At 36.1% G+C, this 19,032-nt stretch overlaps 1 pseudogene; it reads right to left on the bottom strand.

Annotated features, from left to right (window-relative positions):
• Nucleotides 1-1,962: 1,962 nt before the first annotated feature.
• On the bottom strand, nt 1,963-3,977 carry LOC149774262 (uncharacterized; annotated as a pseudogene).
• Nucleotides 3,978-19,032: the final 15,055 nt, after the last annotated feature.

Genomic DNA, 19,032 nt, shown 5'->3' with positions numbered 1-19,032 from the left:
ATAGCCAGCACTGCCATTATTGCTGCCAGCTGGTGTCAGTAGTGTGAGGTCAACCTTGGGACTTGCTTTATATATGGCAGTTGGTGCTGGTCGCTCCAAAGCTAGTGAAATAATGATATGTTGCTGGCTGCCCAGCTGGTCAGACAGATCTATCACTAAGATCCCCATAAACACTGTGTAGTTCGACCATTCTGACAAAGAGGTCTCCATGCATGGATGTCTGTACTGCTGGTATCGGTTTGTAATGTTGAGGTGACTGCCAGTGTTGCCTGCATGGCTGGTGTCGGTTCGGAAGTATTATTATTTGGGTCCAGCTGATCTATCATTAATCCCATGTACTCCAACTTACGTGCCTGAAAGCCATGCTCTGACATATGGGAAGGGATGCCACATCTGGGACGCCTAAAATTTGCCTAAAATTTTGAGAATGTTCACCTAGTGTATCTGTAGGAACAAAAGATGGGAAGAGAGGAATGATTTGCTCAGACTGAAGAAGTTATGTCTTCTTCCACTGTACCAAGTGATGCATCTTATCCAGCGAAGGATGGTCCCCTCCTTTATCTTCTCTGCCCCCGACATTACAGAATGTATTGGTTCCGTGTGACAAACTTTAGCAGTGGGGGGAGGAATCCCAGCATCCCCCACAAGGCTTGCCAAGGAGTCTGACTTGGGGTGGAAACTAAGGATGTCAGAGGTATCCTGCTGTGATCTAAGCTGTCTCTCCCCTTTGCTGCTTTCTGAAGTACAGCCATCCATGTGTTTTTTTACCAAACACTGCATATTTTGCATACTGACTGAGATGGACATTTTGTTCATGCAATGCTGGGGTCATGGGTGTCCTCCCTGGCTTTAAATCTCTTACACTGTATGCACTTTGAATTACTAATATGCTAAAAGACACAGCCAAATGGACAATTGCAATGTTATTATAAGGCCCTAATGGACTTAACACAGTTAACCACAAGACTATCAAAACAGTGTGAAATTAATAATATTATCTTAATATCCAGTGATACTAAATTATAATCATTAAAACAGCTCTGACAGCAACAAACATCGTGGACGAAATAAAATAGTCCAATTCACGCTCGACACAGAATGACCTTATGGAGGTCAGCAATAGTGTGCTGAGATGGGGTTTTACAGAGGAAGTCCCAATAAATAACAAAATCAGTCAGATCTTTTACTGGAATTGTAAAATAATATATCAAACGTTGCAGGAGATGAATAAATTCGAAACACTTGATAGATGGGCCTCTAGGTAAGAAGAGCAAGGCTGGACTGTCAGAGGCTATAGCAGTGGGTTTGTACTGCACAACAGTAAAGATAACACTGGTAACACCTGGTGATATCAAGGGGAGTTAATGGACAAGAGTTAACACCCTTTATCTATCTAAAAATAGACAAGGTAAGATGATTTTCATCTTTTAGTGGGGTTGGATTTGCCAAGTAGCAGGCTAATATTCCTAACATAATATAATTGGGGAATGTCTTCGAAAAAGAAATGGACTCACCCACAATAGAATTTGACTCAACATATCACCCTAGGTGGCCTAGCTATTATCAGACAATCTCTGAAAGGTGGTTGTTAATCTCAGTCCATGATATTTTTTAATTGCCTTTAATATCAGCTGTTTCCCTGAGGTGAGCATTGAGCAAGACTGTTTACTGTTCATACATATTGATTACAGACATAATTATATCACGGTGGTCAACAAATGTTTTTGGTATTTTTTGTTGCTAAGAAAACTTTGAGGCTAACATTTCTCAAAATTATGTTTATTAAAACATGACCGTTTTGAGTCCAAAATCATGATTTTTGTGCAACATAACATGCTAAGGCAGGTATGCTTTAAAACGTAAATCTATTCAAGGAGGTGATGGCGGCAATAATGCTGGTAGAACAGAATTAGTGTGGAAGCAGGCTCCATCAGCAGTCCAAAATCAGTCTGTCCATAGTTTTTGACAGCTGTCAGTAATATAGCTATAAAGCTAACAGTTGATGAATTAAAAAAAAGATTCATACAGAAGTACATTTATTGCCTTTAATGACAATGACAAACTATATAATTATCTGTTTCATCCATACAAAGTAAGCTGCATCCATAAGGATAAAAAGGTCTGTAGAAGGTGTGAAGTTTAGGGAGCATTTCATTGAACCAGAGGCAGTTATGTTTATCGATACGCTAAACAAACATTTCAAATGAATTGGTCAGCCTGAAAAGAAAGTCCAACCAGTCGTTTCAGGATGTACATCTGACTTCGGTATTGAAAGCAAAAGTTATAAATTTCTTTTAATTGTAATATTACTTCTTTGTCACACTTTAGAAAAAATGCTTATCTTGAGAGCTGCTTCTTTTAACGAGATCTGGTTTTCTCTGGAAACTTTTTAATTTCCTAAAGGGAAACATTTCCATCATTTTCTATAATCTTCCCATCAGTATACACAGCCAAATGCGGGTGGTCTCTATTAATGACCAAGCCAACTTTTTCCATCATAGTGATGTCATCGTTTTGATGTCTGTATTCTGTCATAGTATTGCTTACCAGTACTAAAGCCCTGACTGTGAATATATTGCCATGGAAATTGTAATATGGTATCTAAAAGATTTTTCACTAATTTGTTGGAGACATTAGTAGTTTTGCAAGAAATTATTTCCCACAGTTTGAATGTAAGTAAAATTTTTCGTTCTCTTTTCCAAATCTGTGATACTGCTGTCTGGTTCCTTCTTCAATGTTCTTAATATCTTCATATGTCTTTTGTATGACCTTTTCTAGGTATAATGGGCAAAGATTGGGTAGCTTATCTGGTGTTACATCGGAATCATTCAGCACATTTGGTCCATGGTATTTTATGGCCTTCTTTGCCTGCTTTTTAAGTCACACTTTCTTCGTAATTTGACCTCCTCAATCCTCTGTGATGTTCATGACCTATATGCAAAGACTGGCTATGGCAAAGCTTGTGATATAAGCTTCCAAGCTTTAAATATGTTGTTTTCAGAGGGGCATGATGAGACCAAGATGGCCCAAGATTCTTCTGCAGGGCTCCACCATTTCACCTTGAATGCCATGAACCATGGATGCAGTGGCTGATAACCTTTCCACCATCATATCTGGACCTGATGGACATCCAACTTTCAGCCAAATTGCTAGTAAAGTTAACAATCAGCTGTTCACTTTTACAAGCAAGCCTGTTCAAAATGAAAGGCACATCTCTAATGCTGTCTCTAATATCCTCCCCACAAGCTGGAGTGGCCATGCGAGAATTATTTAGTTCTTCATCACTTGCCATTTTCCAAAACTCACTCTGACCTTCCAATATGCTGTTTATTTCATTATCATAACTGCCAGCCTCTACATCATCATCACTAGTACAAACATCAGACTTTTGATGTAATTTAAATTTTTTATTGCAAACATTTGTAGTCATCATGGAAACCTAAAATATGTAGTTATCATGGAATTATGGATGTCCAATGCAAAGAGTTTGTTATTTTTCAAATTGCTTCTCATTTGTATTCACACAGAACAGCTGTAGTAAGTGGTACTTGATTCATCTTGGTTAACATTCCTCTCCCTTTATATTCATAAATATATTGTGGCTTTTCTTGTACCATTTTCTCTAATGTAGTTCTCAAAAACTTATGACTTGCACATCCTAGTTTTCTTTTACATACTGACCCCACAACGGTACTATCTCTTGTATTTTGGCATCTACAGAACTTTCGCCAACAGCAATGATCCACATGTCTCTTAAACCAAGAACACACTCATCCTTTTTTAACCCTTCCTCTAACATTTCAGCCTCCACTAATTGTGAGCTCTCACTACAGTTTTTAAAGCAGACATGTTCTGGTGGCTGAAAAATCTTTTGTTCAGCTTGCTGGCAAATATATATAAAAATTTGTTGCGTATTACTAAATAAAGCTTGGTTTTGTTTCAGCCCCAAATATAACACAACACCTCTCAGTGCAATGTATATATGCTTATGTATTCACTGACCCCACCTGCATCATAAGCCACAGTGATAACTGGCATACTCTCATAATAGTCACCCCATCATGTAGAATGTCTTTTCTCTTCTGCCCCAGCTTTCATCATTTCCAGGATCGACTCCCACCATGTCCCAGTCCTGAGCTCAAGGGAAGAGAACATGTTTTCACCCATACCTGGAGCAGCAATAGTGCTTAATAGTTCATTCAATGAAGATGCTCCAGTACCAGCTTACACACTTCTCCATACAGCCTGTACATTGATATCAGCACTTGTCCAATCTTACAGGTTTTGGACAGATATTCACTTTAAATTTGTTCCCACAACCATGGCAACTACACCATACGATGCTCATAAGTCCCCAGTAATTACTTTTGGCATGCAATATTACAAGACTGCCATCATTCTCTACTATCTTTCATGCCCCCTCACATAAAACAGTGTGATGGAGATTTCCATTACATGCTGTTTTAAGCAGTCTAAATTTATAATTCTGTAACCATCCAAAATGTCAACAAACTGTTTGATTTTAAATGAAACATTATTCTTATTATCATGAAAAATGTGCAGCTTCCTACAGCAAAACCTGTTATGAGTGATATCTACTATGATCGACCACTTGTCATTTCTGACCATGGATTGATTTTATTATATAAACACTGTCATCATCGACCACCTGCAAAACTTGACTGAAGACCACGATGTCATAGCAAAATATGCATTTTGACACATCTATGAAAGACTGCACTGGAAAAATGGGGACAAACTCCGCCAACCTTGATTCAATCCCTGTAACAACGACCACTTACACCACTCTAACAAAAAAAAATAGTCTGGCTACCAATATCTGAAATTTTGTAGGTATGCTTACAGTGTTTTATAGTTTCTATTGCAGACCAGATTAAAGTACATGTAGACTATTCCCACACCTAGCCTGATTCCTGGCCTTATCGTAGACAGAGACCATATGCATGAGTAGGACCCAGTATCCCTATGAATGACTATATTGTGAGAACACAGATAGACACTCAGTATCCCTATGACAAATTCAGTTCCCATAGTATATCTATACAAACACCATAATACTAAAAATTGAATAACTTTAAATTTCTGAGAGCTCATGATCAAACCTATATTTATCAGTATAGATGAAACCTGGATGTCAGCTTCTGTGTAGAGAATAGAATATGAGCCACGGCATTTTCTGGACCTACATGTGTTTGAATCATGTGCTTTCAATTCCACATCAAAGAGTCAGGTGCTAATTTCAGTAATGAGTGTTCCAAACTCAATACTGTTAAAGGACTGAAACTCCATCAATAAAACAATGTCTCTATTTTTTGCAGTTACAACTAAGATAAGCTCTCAAAAGATTCTTTTCCTGAAAATAACTTACATCATTAACCAATCCGTGGCAGCCAACCCATGTATACTCTATTTGATCCTACCCATTTCCAGAGTGGTTCCCATTTTTCCATACATTTAGTACCATGTGTCCTGAACAACCGTATCGCAAGAATATAGACAGACACCAGTGACCTATATGTAATTATTTGTAACAACAATCGCTTGATTAGTAATGACCGTTCTGATCAAAAACATAAAAAGAATATATTAAAAAAAGAATTGTGGCTACCGGTGATAGATGCTATAGTCCGTAAACCAGGCTAATGTACATGTCGCAAACTGCCATTGTAGTGCCACAACTGACGCAGTGGTCGTGTGTATTGTTTGTCTTTAGAGTTGATCCATATTGCCTTGGGGTGAATAAGGTCTTTATCTATTAAACCAGCAAGAAAGAATCGTTTGATGGATATGATTGATAGTGTTCAAGACTTGTGATGTTTGTTGTTTGTTCCTTCTGATATTACAGTGATTACATCCCAATCAAATAGCTGTCATATATTCAAGTTGGTGCGACTGGGTTACAAACTTTGTTTACAGAGTTAAACATGTCTTCTTTGAATTAAGCCGTTGACTTTTGTCTCCGAGTAAATGAATCGGTTTCTGGATGAGATAATTGTTTCTTTTTATTTCATTATTTGTTAGATATGCAATGCACATGTATAGATTTTTCATATTTTCCCAAAGCCCAGTCAAAACATCTTTACAGTCAATATTACAAATGAGCACTAATAATGTTAACACCTAGAACCTTAATAACAATGGACGAACCTCCCACTAAAAAGAGAGAAATTTTAACACTGGAGAAAATAATTAAGCACTAATTTTAACCATCTCGATCACTCGATCAGACATTTCCTGACAATCATAATATTCAAAATAACTAATGAAAGAACGTTCTTACAAACTATACAAGTGCTCATTCACTGTATCTGACATTTTTCTTTCCCTTCTTTTGATGCACAATCTTGCAATGCAGGAGGTACCTTATCACATACCAGTGGAAATACAGCCTACAAGTACAAAAAATCATATACTAAGAAAGCAAAATATATCACAACTTTACAGAATTATTATGCATAGTTTAGTACTTTTAATTACCATTACATCAATATCAAGACTGAAGGAATAATACCAGAATCATTTTCAATGAATTAGATGCGACGAAAGGAAAAACAACAAGAAGTTGAATGTAAGCAAACAAATAACTCATTTGATAATGTTCACATCAGGAATGGTCCAGAATAATATTTGATATTAGCCTAATCAACCATAAGTCTAGTTTCTATATGGAACCTTTGATGCCCATCAGATTAAAGATATGTATGTAATTATGACTCTCAACCACAGGACTGTCTTGACTTAAAAAGATCAATATGGAAGCCTTCCTTTACATAGCATGATAATGTTTTTCACATGCAGTATGCAAGGCACCATGTATATGCAAAATCTAACACTCATTGAATCTTGCACAATATTATGGCAACATAACAGTTACAATGTAGTAGATCAGTTGTATTTCAATGCCATGATCTACTGCGTGTAAAATTCAACATAAAATTTTAAATTAAAGTCTTATAAATAAGCTTTCTGCATAAGACTGAACAGTTTGTACCTGCATATTAAATATTCACTTCCTCTTACAACCAATATCAAATACTCGACTTATTATGTAAAATATATCATATTTGACTATACCACACCCAACCACCCACCCTGTCAAGCCTATTCACATTCCTAATAGCCCTTAAGAAGAGGATGAGGAAATATGTCACTGTCATTTGTTATCCATTATTGCCAAAATAACTAAAGTTTCTAAAGTAATGAGATATCATTATGAAAGAAACATGTTTCTGAAATGGTGAAAGAACAGTGTGACCCCGCTATAACACACCCTGCGATAATGTGAATTTGTATATAATGCGGTTGTGGCGCGGCTCCCGAAATTCTATATATTCATTCGCACATGAAAAGTATTTTTTGTTCAAAGTATATGAAATAGTGTATAACAAATGTATTACTATTTTGGGGAAGAGATCGTGTATGAATCTGAATGAAATACATGTACGTATAATTTTCTTGTACCCGAAAAAAAAAAATTTTAAGTACATGTACGAGAAATAGTGTGCAAGACGTTTATTATCATTTTGGTGAAGAGTTCGCATATGAATTTGAATATAATACAATCGTGGCGAGGCTTCAGAAATTTAACAATTTTGCCGGGTTCTTGAAGTGTTATGCCAAAATAAACATTATCAGAAATGTTACTTATTACTGATCCATGAGTAAAACCAGTAATTTGTCTTTGTGACTGTCTTCAATTAATTCTGTATACAATCTTTTCTCAAACAATAGCTGACATGTGTTTCTTCTTTAACTGCATACACAACCAAGCAACAGACAATGCAGTGGTTGATAAAAGATTCTCACAATATCAAAAAATTAAAACCGCCAACATATTTTCTGGGCTTTGTGGTGTTATTGGACGCAATCAGTTGACCAGTAAATAATGTCCACTTTATTAGCTGATCTACTGATCGAGTATGAAATTGTGCATGTGTTCAGCTTTAAAAAATGTATAAAAGTGACTTGTGACCATTTCTGGCCTACTGCATTTAGTTCTCGGGTTTCACATGTGTATGGTGTTTGCCTATGAACTCGTTATTAACTTCCTATTTTTTATAAAAATATTTTACCATTTTGGAAAAGCAAGTTCAGAAACGCCAAGTCATTCTCTGCATTTTGCGCAATGAACAGTATAGTAGTTCTCACACTTTTTTTTATATTCACAAAATCTGAAGTAAAAGTTATATGCATGCTGAACGCATGCGTTGATTGTTAATTATTCTTGATGTAGTAATTCAAAAGAATAGGCGTACAAGCGTTAATTACTGGAAATTTACAATGGATAAATGTACACAGAAACGCATCTGAGAAAATTTTAGCAGTATGAAATTTGTACAATTTTCATAATCCTTGGAATATAATGAACCGTACATGTACTTCGTCTTTCTTAACCTAATTTTGCTGTTAATTTTTCCCACTGGACTCGGACACATAACGATCCGTGACAAAATTATATGCAATTTTTGCGATGGAATTACATGTATTATGAATTAAATGCAAGCCCCAACGGTACGCTTTCAGATGGCAAATAAACGGTGTTAATACTCTGTTCATGCAATATATTAAACGCTGAATTCAGACACAATGATCTGAGACAAAATTATTGAATATTTAAAATCTGTGTGCAATTTTTCAACGGAATTGCATGCAATATGAACTGCTTGCAGGGTTCCACTGTATGTGCTTAAGTGCATCTAAACTAAGGAGTTCTGGATACAAATCAAATGACCTGTACAAATTGTTAGAATATAAGCAGAAATATATGAAAGACTTAACTAAAAAGTAAGATGCAGAAATGATCTCAAGGTAGAAATAATTATGTTAGGGGGAATAAATCGAAGCAGCTTTGGGAAAATAAAATCCTATCCAGAGTCCAAAAGAGATCTATTTTGGCAACTTACCCTGTACTCACATGATAATATCTTACATGGAATTATTTGTACTTATACAAAGCAAAATCTCAAACCTTGTGTATCTGATCAAATTATAGCTTTAGAATGCATTTTTAGCTGAGGAATAGAAGGACGAAATGTTCAAATTACATTTGATTCTCTTAACCAGCCACATGTGAGGTCTTTTCACCACAGATCACTGCACAGTGCATCAAACTGCACAAGTAACTTCTAATAAAAGTATTTCTAGTACTTTGGGTTGTAAAATAATTCTTCAAATGTGAAAACATGTCATTTTTATATAATTAATTGAAATAACTTTGGTCATAACTGATGCTTTGACTGGTTACAGTCTAACTAAACCCCTCCAGAATTGTTTAGAACAGAAACTCCCAAGCACAATCCTAACATAGTATACTAGGCACCTAGTATTTTGTTTACCAGAAAATTAATGCACTTGACACTCTCAACTACAAGTTCAACAACCCAGCAAATGCGGCATCTCACAGCAAATGTAACGCAACATACTTCTTGCACTCTTTTTATCCCTCTCATTTGATAATCATGTTAGCCGACTCCGAAATGCAAATTTTGTAATCAAAGTATGAAAATCCTCTTTGACCTTGCCAAGACAAACATTTCACACGCTATACTACATTAAAAATACTTTAATTGGAGGTCACTGTGTGATGACATGACATGTTACGAGTCTCTCAACTCATTATGTTGAACATATACTGATATTTATGTTTGTTGTGTTCAGCACGCTCTTTGAGTCTAATGATCAAAGACGGACTGGGGGAGGGGTAGACCTACAACAAGACACATCACCTGATATTTTTGTTCTGGGGGGTAGTACTAAAACATAAACATGTGATACGTCTTACACAACAGGACTAGGGGGAGGGGAAGTCCTACAATGTAAGACATAGCTCATGTTTTTCTTTTAGTGCTTGATGCCAACAACATAAATATCAGCGACATGGTCTTACATGTACTATGTAGGAGTGGGGGAGGGAGTATATAGTTCTATCAGCGACCCGAACAATATTACCTAGTAAAGGAATTCAAATCACATGTTGCATTATCGTATTTAGCTGTTACATGCAAAAGAATCTTTAAAATTCAATCACTCGGCTTGCATGAGACCCGTTTGTAAATTTCAATATTTATCATGTTAGCGCACTGTAGCCTCATTGAGACACCTCTTTTGTTTCCGGTTGTCGAGAGATGTCTAACTTGATACTATTTTATTTTATATATGATTTGTCGAAAATGTTACAAGAATGGGAATGTTTAGAAAACTACCATGTATTAGAATTAGTAATATTTGGATTTTTTATTCGTATGACTAGATAACAATTATTATTTAATTAGTTAAGTCTACGCAACGCTCCCTGCCAGGGAGCCAATAGCCAATGAAACTGACTGGCTCCCAGCTCGGCTGATTTGCATGTGACCTATGTTGTGACGTTGTTGATCAACAGTTGGAGATCAGCTGTTCCAGGTGACATGGGGACTTCCAGTGGGTGTGTACAAAGGTTAATAGCTGAATCATCCAATACTTCCGTTGAACTCATAATTTATTTGTGATTAGACAAACAGAGGAAATAAGCAAAATTGCATGTTTTCCTTTTGGAGTGGTTATATATATATAGACCAGCAAGTTGTTCTCCACCTTTTTTTTTTCTTTGACTGGCGGCGGAGACCAACATTGTTCTGCACCAGTCGTGCTGAGACGTCCGAGCTATGTCACCTCGGATGATCGAACCGCGTGCTATTAATTAATAACTTTATTTAGACTAACCTTTGTATCCAGACGGTAAGTATAATCCCTCTTCTAATGATCCACAGCGCTAAATCCTTTAGAACACACACATTTTTAGTATAAATCCCAGTCAGAACAGAACACCTGTGTATTCATCGGCTGTTGACCTCAGATTTGAATTTCCCACGCATGCGTGTAAAGCAGCATCACCACAAGGCAAGAGTAACGTGTGAAAACCGTCTAGCGAGGCGTAGATCACTAGAAATTTACTGATGCTTGGATGGGAACTGTGTCGTTACGGCAGAAATTTAGGCGATATAAAGAGAGACTTCATGTCAGAAATTGTGAGATAGAGTGAATGATGAATAAATTGTAAAACGACCACAGACTGTATTCAGATGTGAAAATATGCTACACAATAATAATAATAATAATAATAATAATTTATTATTACTACTAGTGGTAGTATCTTCAATCATATTTAATAACATTTACAATGGTATAAATGGATTTTATGACATGCATACATATCTACATATTAATACTTTACAATACTTATAAGAAGAACATGCTTATTATGATGAATATTATTAATAACATTTGCAATGGTATTTATGAATACATATATACATACATACATACATACATACATACATTACTTAACATTACTTATAACATGATTAGCATGATGAACTTTATTAATAACATTTACAATGATATTTATGAATACAAACATACATGCATACACACATATATACGTCTGTTATAATTTTACACCATAACTTATAACATATGGATAATGTTATATTTTAATCAAAAACAATAGTTTCTTCTTCCCTTCTGACCACTGGTCTTCAAAATTCCTTGATAATTCTGTCCTATGTCTCTTGATCCGTAAGGAATGATACTTTTCAATCAAAGGTGTCTTTGCTGATTTTTCGCCTCGGAATACTTGGTCTCCCATTTCTTCAACCAACCATGACCAAACATTAAATACGGCACTGTATGTTCTGAAATAATAATAATAATAATAATAATAATGATAATAATAATAACGATCCTTTTCATATGAAATATTCCCCCGCACTGCTGGTATCAGACCATGTACATCCGACTCACTTCCACATTTCCTGTTTTGACTGCACATATAAACTTTCTCCTTCATACTTTAATCCCTCGTGAAACAAATCGTTACTTATAACATGATTAGCATGATGAACTTTATACATACATACATACATACATACATACATACATACATACATACATACATTATAAATTGACATGTGAATTAGCGATAATTTTGTTTCTTTTGTCAAATTTGCGTGATAATTTGTTTATGTGCGAGATGTATATGTCTGGGTTCTTTATTCTTGCTAATGAGCGGAAATTCTGATAAGCTCTGTGATATTTTCCAGGGATTTCTCTTAAGAGTTCCTCGTCCTTCATTACTCTGACAAAAGTCTCAATTTCCTTTCTTCGTGAAAACTTTGATTTTCCTGTCTGGAAACTTTCCAATTCGGAGACTGTTGTAGAGTATATTTTATCTAGAGCATGGCCAACCCCACCAGCCAACTTGCTATGCCTGTCCAAAGTGGCGTCACTCAGCTGATGACTGGCCGATCGTAAGCTTTCTGTAAAGATAATAAAAAGTCAGCATTAATATATTAACCTCCAAAATTAACATTATGTGGTAGTTTTCAAATTAATGAACACATAATATATTAGACACCAAGAAATCATGTTAAAGTCGTATTTCCACGAATTACAAAATACTGCATATACTAAGACTTCATATATTTATAAAACAAAATTCTTCCAATTTAAAACGATTAATTATAATTCCGTTATCAAATAATTTACCTTTTAACTCCTTGTTCAAATATTCATTGACTAGGTCAACCTCGTCATTGTTTCTGGCACCTCCTCGAAGATTAACTGTTCTGTTCCTCATCTTGTCTTGCTGCATTATCTCTGATACGCACCCAGATAAGTCTGCAAGAATTTAAATTGCTTTGTTACTTAGGACTGTTTTCTCATTGTTTAACTGATCCTTATACAAATTTACTGTTACTGACCCACAAATGAAATAAAGATGTTATATACTACCGCAGAATGATCACACTAAATTAAAAATATTTTCTTCAGAATATTTGATATATGCATCTGATGATTCTGATATAGTCCTAATCAGGGCGCTACCATATAGGCAAACTAGGCAGCCGCCTAGGGTGCTGATTTCAGGGGGCACATTTTTTTTTTTTTTTTAATAATTGTTTATAAATGTTGAAATTGATATTTTCGGGGGGGGGGGGGGCAGCGCCAGAATCTAACCTTGCCTAGGGCGCCAGATAGTCTGGTTGGGTTTGGCGCCCGCCCTGGTCCTAATGGGTATTCAGCTGTCGCTTCCTTGATGTTCCAAAATTATCTTAAATATAGGTGACTTGTTTTTAAATAAATGAACCGATAGAATCTTTACTGTGGAACTTTTGTAACATCCAATTAAACACTTGTCATAACTTGTATAACTTATTTTCACATGACAGTTTAATATTTTTTGTACAGTAACCCTAAAGCAAACACTAAGTACGGCAAAAAAGGACCCCAACAAATATAAAGCAGGAATTTTTTAAAATTACTTTATGAACAAGTAAGCATTTAGTTGATTTTTCTTGTATGTGTTTTATCATGGATACCATTTTTTTCTTTATAGTCGCTGGGATAATGAACTAATATAGAATAATTACAGTAATAAAAGTCTTCAATATAGGTTGTTCCTTCATAGATGTTAGATGGAGTTAGCTTGACCTAATTAACATATAAATACATTAATGCTCTGAAACAAATATAACATGGCTTACTTGTGATTAGATTGTGCCCCAGGATAAAGTATCTTCTGTGGTTATTGTTGTGAAATTTGACCATGTCTTGCTTCCAAAAGGACACCATTGATGGGCCATCATTTTCTCTGACAGCATCTCTTCTTACTTTATCTTCCATCCCTCGGATGAGAATCGTCTTTGTATACTCGAATGTACGGTCAACAGCCTTTTCACTTACAGAGTCTTTCTTGCTCTTCCTTTTCTTAGATTTCCTTCTTGATATCTTTTTGCAATTTTCAGAGCAAAACCATTCTTCGTCTGGAAATGAAAACACATGTATCTTACATAAAAATGAGAATATGAAAAAAATTCTAAGTACGTCAATATGACCATTATTATAAAGTAACAGTTGGGGTATGATTTTAGATAATGCCATATCCTTTCTATTAATAAAGTTCCATGAGATGAACAATAATGAAGAGATACATTATGTTATTACCACTGTCTGGAAGCTCTTTAATCCCTTTGCATGAAACATAAAACCACTGATGGTCACATTGCTGATTGGAACATTCGACCATTGGTTCTTCTTTGACCGACTGGCACACACAATAAATCTTCTCATCTACAGTTTTCCTGCATGTGTCACCGCACACCCACTCATCTGGCAGATTGTCTTCCTCTAGGCTAAAACAACATAGATGGAAAAAGGAGCCTCTAGGGCAGGATCTATTCAGGCATTGTATCATCGGTTCATCTTCTCCCAGATCTGGAAATAATTTGAGTTTGTCAGGAGATATATTTGTATTCGATAAGACCAAAACTGTTATTAGTTTAACAATGATGTACATTGATACTGATTTTGACTAAGTGAAGCACATTGGTACTGATGTTTATCACTTGTGCAAAAAAATAGAATACGGATAATTTTGAAACAATAGAATTTCCATCATAAAGCTGTACAAAACAAGTTATAGATGTGTATTATTTTACCTGAAGCAGTAGTATTCTTTTGTGAAATTCTCCAGGTGATGGCAACAAACCCTCCAATCTTTGTACAGGATACCCAGCATTGGATCTTGCATTTTGAGCATCTATGTGTCTTTCACAAGACAGGCCATCCCCCAGCACACTATGGGATACACATGATTATCATCTCTTCTTGGAACATAATCATGCAGCCGCTCCAGTATCCAAATAACACCTGCGGTTGTTGAAAGATTTTCTGGGATCACACCAATATTAAACTGTGAAATGGAACACAGTTTAATTACTGTACTTATACCAAGCCTTTATAACAGAGTATGCAGTTAAAGCGTTTGAGACAAAAAATAATTTTCTCTACTTGCTATTGTTGTATTTTTGTCACAAAATAAATACGCACATTCTCTTACTTTCAACCTATTAGAGTAAGAAAAGAAAAACAATTACAAATCTAAAACTAAGTGCACACATATCGCCTCAGATCGTAAAAGTACATTTGTTTAAACTGCTTCATGTAAACTTTTAATCCAAAACACGGACAAATCTCTGTATTTTTTTTAAATATACAAGTTGTTGGATATATGAAATTCAACAGTAATGCAAGGGTGAAGTCCCTTGTTGAGATTAGTACTTTGTGATATGTTTTTACATCATATGTGATCCATGATATTAGAAAGTAGAATAACTAATCTGTATAAGTTATTGTTTATTGATGCGTGTGTAATGGGGATTTATTCTGAATAAATCAATGCAAAAAAGAAATTGTATTTTTGGACTGCAAACAAAATGTGTGGAGGGTTCAAATTATCTACATTGAACCTGTTATTACAAACCATTAGATCTGCAGGGGAAAATGCATTACAACTGGTGCAGTGTGATGTGTTTTGTTGTTTTATACGATGTCCTGTGGTGAATAGACACGCCCATCGGCCAAAGACACTCTCAATACATTCATATTTAAAGAACATTTAAAACCATTTTTAAAATATTTTTAAAAAATGGTAACTGATGCGCCTTGCATGAAACTGACTTTAGAATTTAGTGGGAAAACTTTGGTATCCGTACTGAAAGATGAATTACCAACAGGGCAGAAATAGTACATAGTGATGCTGATGGTTGAAATAACTGTCTTATTCGAACAGGCGGTGCACAACATATCATAAACGTCTGAGAGAGGGACACGTGTAAGGAGAAGTAGTGTGCAGTGCAATACAAGAATTAGCAAATATATGAAATGCAAAATAAGTTATCAGCTCTTTTTTACAGTTTAAGCGAAAATGAGCAAGCAGAGCTAGCATTTTTATTTGTATAAACGCACAACCTCAAATAAGGCCAAACTGTATACTCTGTTACCCATATTACACCCATCAGTCATATACCCTATGCAATATATGAAACTGTAAAAGACCTTAAAACAAATATGAAAATTTGTGCAATTTATTTTTCTTCTTATTGTCAAATCATCGTGTGCGATGTTCTCAAAAAAAAAACGGTGCGTTGACCTCCTTTTACTTTCACCAACCCGATCTATTCATTCCCTTTTTAAACTGTAAAATTTATTAGTGACATTTCAGGAATTACTGTTGCAAGTTTCATGCTCGTGTGTTTCAGTATGGCATTGGTTGCTTTAAAAAAAAATATGCAATGCGCATTTTTAAAATAGTTCATGTTTCATCACAAGAAGGGTCATGAGTGGGAATTCGCAACAAATGAATACTGTTCGGTGTGAGAAAAACAAACATGAGAATTATTCAAAATGACTATGTTGATGTTTGTGACTTCAATGTTTCAGCTATACAACAAAATCTAAAAAGGCAATGCTACCACCTATGCAGTATTTAAAACAAAAATGAATTGTATGCAGTTATTGCTTCTTATTTTCAAATCAGCATGTATAATGTTCTCTATAACCAGTATATCAATCATAAGTAGTGAAGTGGGGCACTTTAGCCTCAATGGGAATTAGCATTAAAAACACCCCTGGGTCACTTTAGCCTCAATGGGAAATTTAACATTACGAAAACAACTGGGCCACTTTAGCCTCAAGGGAATTTAACATGGGAAAATGTTTTGGGTCTGTTGAGCCTCAAGGGGAATTTAACATGGGAAAAAAAATTGGGTCTGTTGAGCCTCAAAGGGAATTGAACATGGAAAATAATTTTGGGTCTGTTGAGCCTCAAGGGGAATTGAACATAGGGAATAAATCGTGGGACTGTCTAGGGACAAGGGGAATTGAACAGGGGATTTTTTTTAAAAAATAAAAAAAAATGGGGTAGGCAATTGAAAGTCTATCTCTTTTCGAGAGATGTGGGTGGCCCTGAAAAGGACCTTTGGGTTTATATATGCCCTTAACATAAAGGGCATCTGTGACTTCTTCTTGTCCTTAGGCTTCGTCTCACTGTAGGATCGTAAATCAGGACTCTTTTGAGGCATCCTTGCCTCTCCACGTAAATCCTACCTATCCATAGGTTGCTGGCGGTCCTATGGATAACTGTCCATTCGGATCGGACATACATCGGTATGTCCGTCCTGAACATCGTTGTTGACACAAGGGTGGAAGATTCAACGTCAGACCACATGCTGAGGCGACGAGAACAGGTAAATAAATGCAGTGAACTGCGCTTATTTATAGGTAGAGAAAGGATTGAAACGGATTGAGTTCATTGACCAATCCAAACACGCGTTACAAAATTCAGTCAGCTCGCATCCAATCCGAAGAGAACAGTCTGTGACGTCACGTGGTCTATATAGATTCGCTAGCGCCTGTGCGCTGTCAATCCATGCGACAGTTATTCAACATGATGGAAACTCAGAAAACGATCAGTTGGGGTGCACCAGCAGTGGAGACTACACAAGGGAACCCGGACTTACTTTCAGAAGAGGTGAACTGGGATTTTGTGGATTTTCTTACCTCGCAAGAATTTGTTCCGGAACCTTCTTCACCTTCATTACCATACGTGGAGAATTTTAGACAGAGACAGAAAGAAGAATTGGAGACAAAAGGAAGCGGAACAAGCTTTTCTTTTACAGCAACAACAGCAAGAAGAGGTAAGAAAAAAACAAGAAGAAGCAGCAAAGAAACAAGAGGGTGAAAATCAAACGGTCACGGTACTGTTAGACATTTTAGCGGAGTTAAGGAGTCTGAAACAAATGTATCAGACTTCTTTATCACGACCGAAGAGAATACGACCTTCCCGAGCTAAACACGCCAACCCTGTGACTAAGCCTACTGTACCACCCTTAGTGATTTCGACCAAATCATCATCATCATAAGTAGGCCTCGGCCGTGGCAAAGGCTTAAGGCAGTTAAAGTTGATTGCTTAAACTCACCCCTACACCAAAAAACCAAAGGCCCTTTTCAGGGCCACCCACTTCTCTCGAAAAGAGATAGACTTTCAATTGCCAATAACTCAAAAAAAAATCAAAAACAAAAAAAAAAAACATTTTACCCCTATAGTACGTGTATATGAGTGCTTGAGTGTAGCTTCTTATTTAAAATCAAAACTCAAAGACACTTACCTTTTATACCTAATTTATTCTTTTATAAATAGTTACAATCCAATTCACAATTCACAACAGAGCACTTTAAAAAGTACATTCACTTCTTCTGTCTCACTGTTTAGTCTCTCTGTTTCTTAAATTTCTTCACCGTCACAGTCTTTTCCTCCTCTTCCTCCTCACTTTCTTCCCTTCTTCTTTTCTTCTCCTGTTTCTTTTTCTTCACCTGTCTGCTATCTTCCTCCTTTTCTTCTTCCTCTGAAGAATCCCTCTCTTCTTCTGACTCCTCTTGTTTCTTTTTTGGGCAATCTGGAGACCAATGTCCTTTTTCTTGACAATAATAACAGGTATCTTGACTTTTGTCTCTTTTAACCCCTGTTTTTTTTTGTTTTTTTTTTGACGGTCTGGACACTCTGAAGACCAATGCCCTTTCTTCTGACAGATATAGCAAGTCTCTTCACTTTTATCTCGAAAAGAAGGAGAGTAGTCCGAAGGCTGGTCTGAAGAAAATTTTCTAATGACCCCTCGCAAAGCTCTGATGAAACGTTCGATTTGGTTAGTCTCTTCCATAATTGTGCTCGGTTAGAGAGTGAAATGAATAGTGAAAGGACAAGACACACACCCTTCTATATACGCTGGTCTGCCATGACTATAAATTAGTTCATGCTGTTTAAATTTTAGTCATTTGACGTTTTTCACTCAAGATGAAACGATCCAATTCATTTGAGAAGAAAGAAGAAAGTAAGAGGCAGAAACGTGATCTATCGCCTCGTACCAGAGCTGAAGTCTTGGCACAAATTCATGCCAGTGATTTTGAAGAGGACATGAGTAAACCAGAATCCAAACCGTCTAAACAAAGTTCACCACCCTTAGTTAACCCTGAAAAGTACTATTCCATTCGAGAGACAGAAAAGCGCTCCTCTAGAAAATTTAGAACCACGGCTTGCAAATACACGGTGAAGTTTAAAGATTTCAAGGCCGAAGTACCGTTAGAGAAAGCAGAAGGGTTCATCACCGGGGTGTGGGATTCTTTACTCACCACACT

This window comes from Sinohyriopsis cumingii, unplaced genomic scaffold, assembly GCF_028554795.1.
Source record: "Sinohyriopsis cumingii isolate HCF-2022 unplaced genomic scaffold, ASM2855479v2 utg000360l, whole genome shotgun sequence".
NCBI classification, from domain to species: Eukaryota; Metazoa; Mollusca; class Bivalvia; order Unionida; family Unionidae; genus Sinohyriopsis; species Sinohyriopsis cumingii.
Note: the sequence above shows the minus strand (reverse complement) of the source record. Positions and strands in the feature narration are given on the sequence as shown.